Raw genomic sequence first — 11,063 nt, 5'->3', positions numbered from 1 at the left:
TGTCTGCAGACACCAGAGCTGTCTAATCTAAACTGATTCAATACCCAGCAGATATCTCTTCCACTGTCTCATAAAGGGATTAAATACAGGTTTGTTTTCTATAGAGAGATAAGGGGGCTGATTGAGGGGGAGGAGCTCAGCATTGGGGGTGAGAAAACAATGGGAAGGAAGGAAGAGAGGAGCTCTGTACACACACACACACACACACACACACACACACACACACACACACACACACACACACGACCGCCGCAACGAACAAGAGACGATGCGTCGGACGAGAATTGGTAAAAAGGAAAAAGAAAGGTACCAACAATGGCAATGGTAAAATACGATTATTGTCCACGCAGACCGATCTGTCCTGGTGGATTGGTTCAGACGATAATCGGGTACAATGCTCCATTCAGTTTACAACTGCCTCTAACAATCCGATCCGTAGATCGCCATGTTGGTACTGAAATATGCCCCTCAGAGATCGTTCATTAGTCGCAAACTGCCAGAGATATACTGATGGCTATCGAGTACACACATGTACAGAGCTGAAAGCATGCAAGATGGTTCTCAGCCAAGGCGGTCAGTCAGGGCGGCCTCTGCTGAAAATGTAGTGTGTGCACCGCCCACCCCATCCCCTCATTGCTCCACTCCTGCTCTCATCCTCCTGCTCCACTCCTGCTCTCATCCTCCTGTTCCCATCATCACTGCTCCACTCCTGCTCTCATCCTCCTGCTCCCATCATCACTGCTCCACCCCTGCTCTCATCCTCCTGCTCCACTCCTGCTCCCACCATCACTGCACCACTCCTGCTCCCACCATCACTGCACCACTCCTGCTCTCATCCTCCTGCTCCCACCATCACTGCTCCACCCCTGCTCTCATCCTCCTGCACCCACCATCACTGCTCCACCCCTGCTCCACCCCTGCTCCCACCATCACTGCTCCACTCCTGCTCTAATCCTCCTGCTCCCACCATCACTGCTACACCCCTGCTCTCATCCTCCTGCTCCCACCATCACTGCACCACTCCTGCTCCCACCATCACTGCACCACTCCTGCTCTCATCCTCCAGCTCCCGCCATCACTGCTCCCCCCCTGCTCTCATCCTCCTGCACCCACCATCACTGCTCCACCCCTGCTCCACTCCTGCTCCCACCATCACTGCTCCACTCCTGCTCTCATCCTCCTGCTCCCACCATCACTGCTACACCCCTGCTCTCATCCTCCTGCTCCCACCATCACTGCACCACTTCTGCTCTCATCCTCCTGCTCCCACCATCACTGCTCCACTCCTGCTCTCATCCTCCTGCTCCCACCATCACTGCTCCACCCCTGCTCTCATCCTCCTGCTCCCACCATCACTGCTCCACTCCTGCTCTCATCCTCCTGCTCCCACCATCACTGCTCCACCCCTGCTCCCACCATCACTGCTCCACGCCTGCTCTCATCCTCCTGCTTCACCCCTGCTCCCACCATCACTGCTCCACTCCTGCTCTCATCCTCCTGCTCCCACCATCACTGCTCCACCCTTGCTCCCACCATCACTGCTCCACGCCTGCTCTCATCCTCCTGCTTCACCCCTGCTCCCACCATCACTGCTCCACTCCTGCTCTCATCCTCCTGCTCCACCCCTCCTGCTCCCACCATCACTGCTCCACCCCTGCTCTCATCCTCCTGCTCCCACTATCACTGCTCCACCCCTGCTCTCATCCTCCTGCTCCCACCATCACTGCTCCACTCCTGCTCTCATCCTCCTGCTCCCACCATCACTGCTCCACCCCTGCTCTCATCATCCTGCTCCCACCATCACTGCTCCACCCCTGCTCTCATCCTCCTGCTCCCACCATCACTGCTCCACCCCTGCTCCCACCATCACTGCTCCACTCCTGCTCTCATCCTCCTGCTCTCATCCTCCTGCTCCACTCCTGCTACCACCATCATTGCCCACTCCTGCTCTCATCCTCCTGCTCCACCCCTGCTCCCACCATCAGTGCTCCACCCCTGCGCTCATCCTCCTGCTCCCACCATCACTGCTCCACCCGTACTCTCATCCTCCTGCACCCACCATCACTGCACCACTCCTGCTCTCATCCTCCTGCTCCACTTCTGCTCCCACCATCACTACTTCTCTCCTGCTCTCATCCTCCTGCTCCACTCCTGCTCTCATCCTCCTGCTCCACTCCTGCTCTCATCCTCCTGCTCCACCCCTGCTCTCATCCTCCTGCTCCCACTATCACTGCTCCACCCCTGCTCTCATCCTCCTGCTCCCACCATCACTGCTCCACTCCTGCTCTCATCCTCCTGCTCCCACCATCACTGCTCCACCCCTGCTCTCATCCTCCTGCTCCCACCATCACTGCTCCACCCCTGCTCTCATCCTCCTGCTCCCACCATCACTGCTCCACCCCTGCTCCCACCATCACTGCTCCACTCCTGCTCTCATCCTCCTGCTCCCACCATCACTGCACCACTCCTGCTCTCATCCTCCTGCTCCACTCCTGCTACCACCATCATTGCCCACTCCTGCTTTCATCCTCCTGCTCCACCCCTGCTCCCACCATCACTGCTCCACCCCTGCGCTCATCCTCCTGCTCCCACCATCACTGCTCCACCCGTACTCTCATCCTCCTGCACCCACCATCACTGCACCACTCCTGCTCTCATCCTCCTGCTCCACCATCACTGCTCCCACCATCACTACTTCTCTCCTGCTCTCATCCTCCTGCTCCACTCCTGCTCTCATCCTCCTGCTCCACTCCTGCTCCCACCATCACTTATCCCCTCCTGCTCTCATCCTCCTTCTCCACTCCCACCTTCACTGCTTAACTCTGCTCAATCCTGCTCCCACCATCACTGCTCCCCTCCTGCTCTCATCTTCCTGCTTCCACCCTTACTGCTTCACTCCTGCTCACACCCTCACTGCTCCACTCCTGCTCCCTCCATCACTGCTCCCCTCTTGCTCTCATCATCCTGCTCCACTGTTTTACTCCTGCTCTCACCCTCACTGCTTCACCCTGCCCCACTCCTGCTCCCACCATCACTGCTCCCCTCCTGCTCTCATTCTCCTGCTCCCACCCTCACCGATTACCTCCTGCACTCAACCTCCTGCTCTCATCCTCCTGCTCCACCCTAACTGCTTCACTCTGCTCCACTCCTGCCCCCACCCTCATGCTCTGCTCCCACACTCACTGCTCCAATCTCACTGCTCCCACCCTCGCTGCTCATCTCTGCTCTACTTCTGCATTCGCCCTCGCTGCTCCACTCCTGCTCCCGCCCTCGCTGCTCCACTCCTGCTCTACTCCTTCCCCCATCATCACTGCTCCCACCCTCACTGCTCCACTCCTGCTCCCGCCTTCGCTGCTCCCTTCTGCTCTACTCCTTCCATCATCACTGCTCCACTCCTGCTCCCATCCACATCGCAGTCCAGCTACCACCTGTGCAGCTGGTACATTCTGCTGATCTCCCGATATCTGCCCATGTGTGGCCGGCCGCACAGGACACAGCTACAATTGTATTGCGTATTTAGAGGAGGGGAGAGAAAGAGAAGGGGGTGGGGATGCCCCCCTGTGTTATGTGGTTTCCTTCAGGTACTCCTATCTCTGGTTTCCTCCCACAATTCAAAAATATACAGACTCCAGAATGTGTGTGTCTGTGGGTGATTAGATTGTAAGCTCCGAGGCAGAAAGCCATCTGAAGGTTCCTGGGAGTTCCGGGAAGCTTTGTGTAACTTGTCCAAACCATAAATCCAGGAAATTTCTAAAGAAAGAAAACTAAAAGTCAGTGATAATAAGAATGAGAGAGGGGGAGGGGAATTGTCCCAGTGATAGGGGCGGGGCCTGTGCACAGCCAGTTTCAGTGAATCATTCACTCTGTCACAGTCAGTGTGTTTTGCATTGAGCTGGGCTCTCTGTACTCTCTGGCTGCTTGCCTGACTCTAGAACTGGCTTCCCTACAGGTTGCGCTGATCTGCACATTGGATCTGGGACTGTGGACTTGTCTGGAGGAGCTGCCACCGTGCTGAGTGTGCAGGAGACTTTGCCCTTGGAACTCACAGACCAAACAGGAGCACTGCTAGGCAAGGTAAGACCAGACCATCCGCATAACAAGTTTCCCAGATCTCCAGAAACTGTACTTCATTTGTTCCTGACCATCACATCACTCACTACAACTGCACCTGGTCTTCAGAAACTTCTAAAACTGTCCCTGAACCTTCACAAACCCCACTACAACTGCACCTGGTCTTCCAAAACTCTAAAACTGTCCCTGACCACCACACACCTCACTACACCTGTACCTGGTCTTCAGAAATGTCTACAACGTTCCCTGACTGCCACAACTCACTACAACTGTACCTGGTCTTCAGAAATTGCTACGACTGTACCTGACTACCATAAAACGAATTCAAATGTACCTGGTCTTCAGAAATTTCTACAACTGTTTTCGACCACTACATAACTCACTACAATTGTACCTGGTCTTTATAAAATGTCTACAACTGTCCCTGGCCACAACATCACTCGCTACAACTGCACCTGGTCTTCAGAAACTGTAGTTTAGCAGTCCCAGACCTCCACAAACCTCACCACAACTGTACATGATCTTCAGAATCGAATACAGGTGTCCCAAACCTCACTACATCTGTACCTGATCTTCAGAATCTACAGCAGTTGTCCTCAACCTTCACTAGAACTACCCCTGATCCCCACAAGACTCACTACACTACCCAGGTTCTGGTCTCCAGAAACTGTACTACAGCTGTCTCCAACTTCCACAAACCTCACTTCTGCCCTCAACATTTATAATCCTCACTAAATGTCCTTGACCTTCAGGAACCTAAAGAAAGAATTCCTGATCCCCCAAAAACCTCTCGTTATTACACTGTCCATGGTCTCTAGAAAGTCTACTACAGCTGTCCCCAGCCTCTGCAAACCTCCCCTGTGACCCTGACCTCTATAATCTTCACTAACTGTCCTGGACCATCAGGACCCTAAATAAAGTATCCCTTATCCCCCAACACATCCTGATATTATGCTGGGCATAGACGGTTCGTTTTCTCCTTATCAATCGAGCCACTGATGGCTCGATTGATAATTTCCGACACCCCGCCGGATAGATTCTGCGCTCGATCCCCGCGGGCGATGGGAAGAAAACGAGCGGAAGATAAGGAGCGCCCGTGGGGAAGAGTGGTAATTGATCCGGGCGCACGCGGGGACACGGCGGAAGTCGATCCGGCGGCTAATCGAGCCGCCGGGTCGACTCGTGTATTTCCAGCATTAAACTGTCCCTGGTCTCTGTACTACAACTGTACCACCTTATTACATCTGTTCCTTATCTCCAGACTGTGCTGCAAGTGTCTATGATTTCCAGATATGGTAGGATAACTGTCCCTAATCTAGACTGTTCCCTGATTACCAGGCACTGTACTACAATAGTTCCAGAATAACATTAAAGGTACTAATCTACGACTGACCTCAGTTTCCAGTCTATTCTCAATATGTTCACAGACACTGTACTACTACTGTCGCTGATTCCCAAACACCATACTACAATTGTCCCCAGTTTCCATATCCCATGCTGCAATTGTCTTCTGGGCCATACCCATCCTCAAATACCACAAATGTCTCGGTTCTGTACCATAACGGACCCCTATTAACAGAGCATCTCTAGTAGACACCGTACCACAAACCTCTGCAATTACCAGACATCATATTAGGCTCCATACTACAGCTGTTCCTATATCCTGTACATACATCACAAGTGTCACCACTTCATGTTCTGCAGTTCCTCCTGATTTGATTTGCACACCTTGTACTAAAGTGGTCCATGATGTCCACACACTGTACTGCAACTTCCTCCAATTTCCTGATCGTTCTTAATTCCAAAACACCCGGCATCAAATTACAACTGTCCCCAATTTCTAGAGGCCATACTACAGCTGTCCCCATATTGTATACATCACACGACAACTGTCCTCAATTTCCTGACCTCTACAAATGACACCCTATGACAACTGTCCCCTGCTTCCAGGGACTGTCTCAGATTTTCATTCTCATCTTCTGTGTCCCTCATTATGACTGGATTAAACAAAACAGTTTTGGCAAAAGTTTGGTTCTTACCGTTTATTATGAAAGTTGAAGTTTTTAGTGTAGAGCAATGGGTAGTAAAGATAGGACGTCTTGGGTTACAGCTTGCTGTGTGTGTTGTGGTAATCTAAAGCGAAGTACCCACGGGGGTACAATTGTAGCTGTCGCCGCACACGGGAGCGTGTGCGCGACAGTTCGGCGGCAGTTCGGCGACAGCTCGTCGCCAAGTCCCTCTGCATCCACACGGCAGCAGAGGGATTAGCGATGCGGCGGAAGCTGTCGCCGAGTTTCCTCCCCCCCGCCGGAAGCTCCGTGTGTTGTGTGTGGGTAGCTGTCGCTAGCCCGCATACACATGCGGGGCTAGCGACAGTTCCGGCGAGGTTGCGGCGACGACTGTAGCCGGCGATTGAACATGTCAATCGCCTGGCGACAGCTCCGACGGGCGACGGTTCGGGGCGCGCGCATCATACACACGGGGGAACTGTCGCCGCAATACGCGCGTGCCACGCGGTTGCGGCGACGGCCGTCCCCCGTGAGTATGGGCCTTAAGAGCGTCGTAACCGAGCACACAGGTCAAATACTCATTCAAGGAACTTAGTGCTGTTTGTAAACTATAGACCATGTGTGCTCATTGTGTGGATCGTGATCTACTGATAGATCTGAAGGCAGGGGCGTAGCAATAGTCATTGCAGCCATAGCAATCGTTATAGGGACCTGGAGCAGAGGGGGCCCAGGTTGTACTTGATGTGTTCACTTTTAACTTTCCTTTGGACCTCCACCCTCTGACTGTCTCTTATCACAAGTACTATGCTCATACATTGCATGGGAATGTCTATTGGCCAATCAACTCATATACATAGGGTAAGGGCAGGTGGCATTGCTCAACAGTACCTAGTTCTAAGGGATCCCCATGAAAATTTTGCTATGGGGCCCCATAATTTCAAGCTACGCCACTGTCTGAAGGGTCTTCTGGATAGACCCCACACCGCCTGCGTGAGTGACGTAGGCGTTATATTGTAAGGTGGAAAGCCTTGCATTTAGAAGTATTAGGTGCTACTGCTGATTACAACTTTGCCAGACACTGAGCATGATATTCTAAGCATGATATTGTGATTATGTGGTCAAGCAATGTTCTATCTGTCATACTGAGGAGGACTCTATGGTGTGCATTGAATTGACTGGCAGTTTGGAGTAATCACTAATGGACTGCTGCTGTGCCTGTGCTACATCTTTAGGTAGAGTCTACCTGGTAGATAAATCATTTCCAATGTGTAATTTTTGAAGTAGCTTGCAAGTTCAAAAAGTCTAAGCACCTCTGCTATATTCTTAATAACTAACTGTACAAGTGGCTGGATAGTGTAATGGTTAAGGGCTCTGCCTCTGACACAGGAGACCTGGGTTTGAATCTCGGCTCTGCCTGTTTAGTAAGCCAGCACCTATTCAGTAGAAAACCTTAGGCAAGTCTCAGTAACACTGCTACTGCCTATAGAGTGTGCCCTAGTGGCTGCAGCTCTGGTGCTTTGAGTTCACCAGGAGAAAAGTGCAAAATAAATGTTATTTGTCTTGTCTACAAGATGCCTTTGCAAACTTTTGAAACTTTAAAAGGAAATAGGAGATTTAATCAATACAAAAGTTTTATACATACCTGGGGCTTCCTCCAGCCCCCTCTGCACCGTTCGCTCCCACGCCGCCGTCCTGCGCCTCCTGCTTCTCCGGGTAGAAGCTCTGTTAGCTTGGCCAGTCGGGGCTGCAGGCACACTGCGCATGCGTCGACTGGCAAAACTTACCGGGCTTCTACCAGGAGAAGGAGGAGGCAGAGGAAGATGGCGTGAGAGTGATTGGTACGGAGAGGGCTGGAGGAAGCCCCAGGTATGTATAAAAAACTTTTGTATTGATTTGTCCCAGGTACACTTTAAGGTTCTTCTTCAGGCAAGATACATAACTAGATCAGAACCACCTTGTGCTCAGGGCCAGCGCTACCATAGAGGCAAAGGGGGCAATTGCCCCAGGGCCCCAGAGCTTGTAGGGGCCCCCAGTGGCTACAAGAGGAAAAAAAAATGTTTTCTCAAATCGACAGTTTGAGAAAATCGATTTTAAAGTTTCAAAGGAAAAAAAAAACCACACATTTAAAAACCCACTGACTTTAATGGTTAATAGCAAATCCACCTTAAATGCTAGAAACACTAAATTTGCAGAAAATGTTAAGGAGATCATGGGAATAAGAGGAAAAAACAATTTTTCAAAAAGACCTTATAGTTTTTGAGAAAATCTATTTTAAAGTTTCGAAGGAAAAAGGTATACTTTTAAATGCGGTAAATGTCACTTTTAGTCGCAAACCTAACGGTAGTGTAATTTTACATGCATCAAACGAAAGCGCAATACATTTCCTGACGGGGTTTCCAGGGGGGTCTATACGCAGCCGCAGCGCTTTGGCCAGGGATCGCTATACAGCCGCCATATGGCTGTATGAAGATCCCTGGCATGTTTTCCTATTTTCCCAATTTTTTTTTTTATGTTGAGTGTGGGAATTTTTTATTTTTTTTTTAATTATGTGGGGTCCCCCTCCTGAATCTTTTTAACCCCTTGTCCCCCATGCAGGCTAGGGTAGCCAGAATGTGGAGCTCCGACCGATTGGGGCTTCACACCCTGACTATACCCAGGGCCGGCCCGCTCATGAGGCGGGGTGAAACTTTTGCCTCAGGTGGCACATTTCTAGGGGCGGCATCCGCCCGTCGGTGGGTGCGGGGAGCCGGCCGCCGAGCTGGAGGGGTAGCGGGCAGGACGGGGGTATTGGGCCTAGCGGCGGGGAGGGGGGTCGGACCCCCCCCCCTCCCTCGCCTGGGTCCCCCGTCCTCCGCTCCCCTCCAGCCTTAAATAGATCAGAAGCGCTACTCGTAAGAGGCAGTGGGCGGGGAGGACGCACCTCTTCCTCGATCCAGCGTGCGCTCCACTGACGCCACTTCCTACAACGCCGCCCACTGTATTGTAAGTGGACGGCGTTGCAGGAAGTAACGTCAGTGGAGCGCACGCTGGATCGAGCGAGGAAGAGGTGAGTCTTCCCCGCCCACTGCCTCTTACGAGTAGCGCTTCTGATCTATTTAAGGCTGGAGGGGAGCGGAGGATGGGGGACCCAGGCGAGGGAGGGGCTAGGGAGGCGCCGCTAGGCCCAATACCCCCGTCCTGCCCACTACCCCTCCAGCTCGGCGGCGCCCCCCCCCCCCCACACCACGGGGGGGGGGCGGCAGCAATAATTTTTTCAAAATTTGCCTCAGGCGGCAAAAAGTCTAGGGCCGGCCCTGACTATACCAGCTGTAAAAAAGGTCCCTTAATACCAATTTTTGTACGGGGTATCTGTTGGGGGGGCCCCCAGGTTTATTTTGCCCTGGGGCCCCATTGTTGCTTAAATCGGCGGCCCTGCTTGTGCTCAGATGTTTCCTCTCCAGATAACCGGAGATCTTGGCAAAAGTTTCACCGGTGGGTCGTACACAAGGGAACTCCGAAACAGTTTGTGCAAAAGGTTCACAACCTCCTCTTGGGACTCTGTGAAAGCAGTGTGCACATTCTCCTAGCTGTGTTTAGCATTGAGCGGTTTTGCATTGCTAATGACTTCAATTCCTTGGTTGTGAGATGCTGCTGAAGGACTGAATAGTTCAGGAATTCTCCTGGGGTTATGAAGTGGTGATTCTGCAGGGCAAAGTCTTGTTTTGTAAACAGGTGGAAGTCAATAGTTCTGCTTTCAGTTCGGACTCTGTATGCAAATTTCCCAGACAATCAAAACCAATGGTTGATTAATTAGGTGGCAGCAGGTTAAGGACCTGAACTCTTGCACAGGGCAGAAGGGAAACAGAGAAAGGCACCCTGTATGGATTTAGAGAGTTTAGCTTGTCTTAAAGGGGAACTGAAGAGAGAGGTATATGGAGGCTGTCATGTTTATTTCTTTTTAATCAATACCAGTTGCCTGGCAGCCCTGCTGGTCTATTTCTCTGCAGTAGTATCTGATTAAAACCAGAAACAAGCATGCAGCTAGTCTTGTCAGATCAGACTTATAAGTCTGAACCACTGAAACACCTGATCTGCTGCATGCTTGTTCAGGGGCTATGGCTAATAGTATTAGAGGCAGAGGATCAGCAGGACTGCCAGGCAACTGGTATTGTCTAAAAGGAAATAAACATGACAGCCTCCATATCTCTCTCTCTTCAGTTCCCCTTTAATTCCCCCTCATCTGTGACTAATCACAACTGTAATTTGATCCCTCAGCTGTGTCAGTTGGCTGCCTTGGCAGAGCCGCTAATTTGTAAACACAGGATGTTAGCCCTATGTCTGCTTCCATGAAAGCAGGAAGTACACACATTGAAGATTTACTGTAGGATTTCTATCAGCTGTAACAAAGAAATGTTTTTTTCTTTAAAAGTTATTATGCTGTTGCTTATCTTTTAGAGCACAGAAAGGAATTTCTGAGTTGCGCTCCATTGACATTTGCTGGGCAAGTTGCAGTGTAAGTTCATTTCGGTTAGTTTTCAGGCAGGACAGGGGCTAAGCCGTTGGCAGTCTCATACTTCAGTGCTAGAGTGTTGGGTTCTATTCCCGAGGACACTCTCTGCATGGCGTTTGTAAACTGAGAACTGCAGGGCCACATTAGCATTTGGGGGGACAGAGGAGGATGTGATTTCACGAGACCCATTCCCGTGAGATTTCATGCTGGAATCGATCAGGAATTGGTCTGCTGGTGTGTGGGCAACCAACACTGCTCTCCCTCCAATCAGATTGGATCAGAGAGAGATGTGCCTCTTGGTCGATCTGCCCATACACCGCTCCTACCCTTCAGTCCTGTGCGTTGTGGGCATTTTTCCCACCTGTAGCCTCTGCTGGCCGTATTGGTCTCCTGCAGATGTGACCAGATGTAGAGACAGCTGTGTGTGGACCGCGGGATTACACTGGAGGGGCCTATAGGAGATATTTACATTTAATTATAGTGACATAATTAGC

At 51.4% G+C, this 11,063-nt stretch overlaps 1 protein-coding gene across 2 annotated transcripts in view; it reads left to right on the top strand.

Annotated features, from left to right (window-relative positions):
* Positions 1-3,864: 3,864 nt before the first annotated feature.
* PHLDB3 (pleckstrin homology like domain family B member 3) overlaps positions 3,865-11,063 on the top strand; it is a 167,523-nt gene continuing 160,324 nt past the window's right edge. For both annotated transcript variants that reach the window (XM_068241968.1, XM_068241967.1), the window contains exon 1: positions 3,865-4,074. The gene's annotated coding sequence lies outside the window, so the exon portion shown is untranslated. The remainder of the gene's footprint in view (positions 4,075-11,063) is intronic.

Source organism: Hyperolius riggenbachi, chromosome 6 (assembly GCF_040937935.1).
Source record: "Hyperolius riggenbachi isolate aHypRig1 chromosome 6, aHypRig1.pri, whole genome shotgun sequence".
Classification (NCBI taxonomy): Eukaryota; Metazoa; Chordata; class Amphibia; order Anura; family Hyperoliidae; genus Hyperolius; species Hyperolius riggenbachi.
This window is presented reverse-complemented; position numbering and strand designations above follow the sequence as displayed.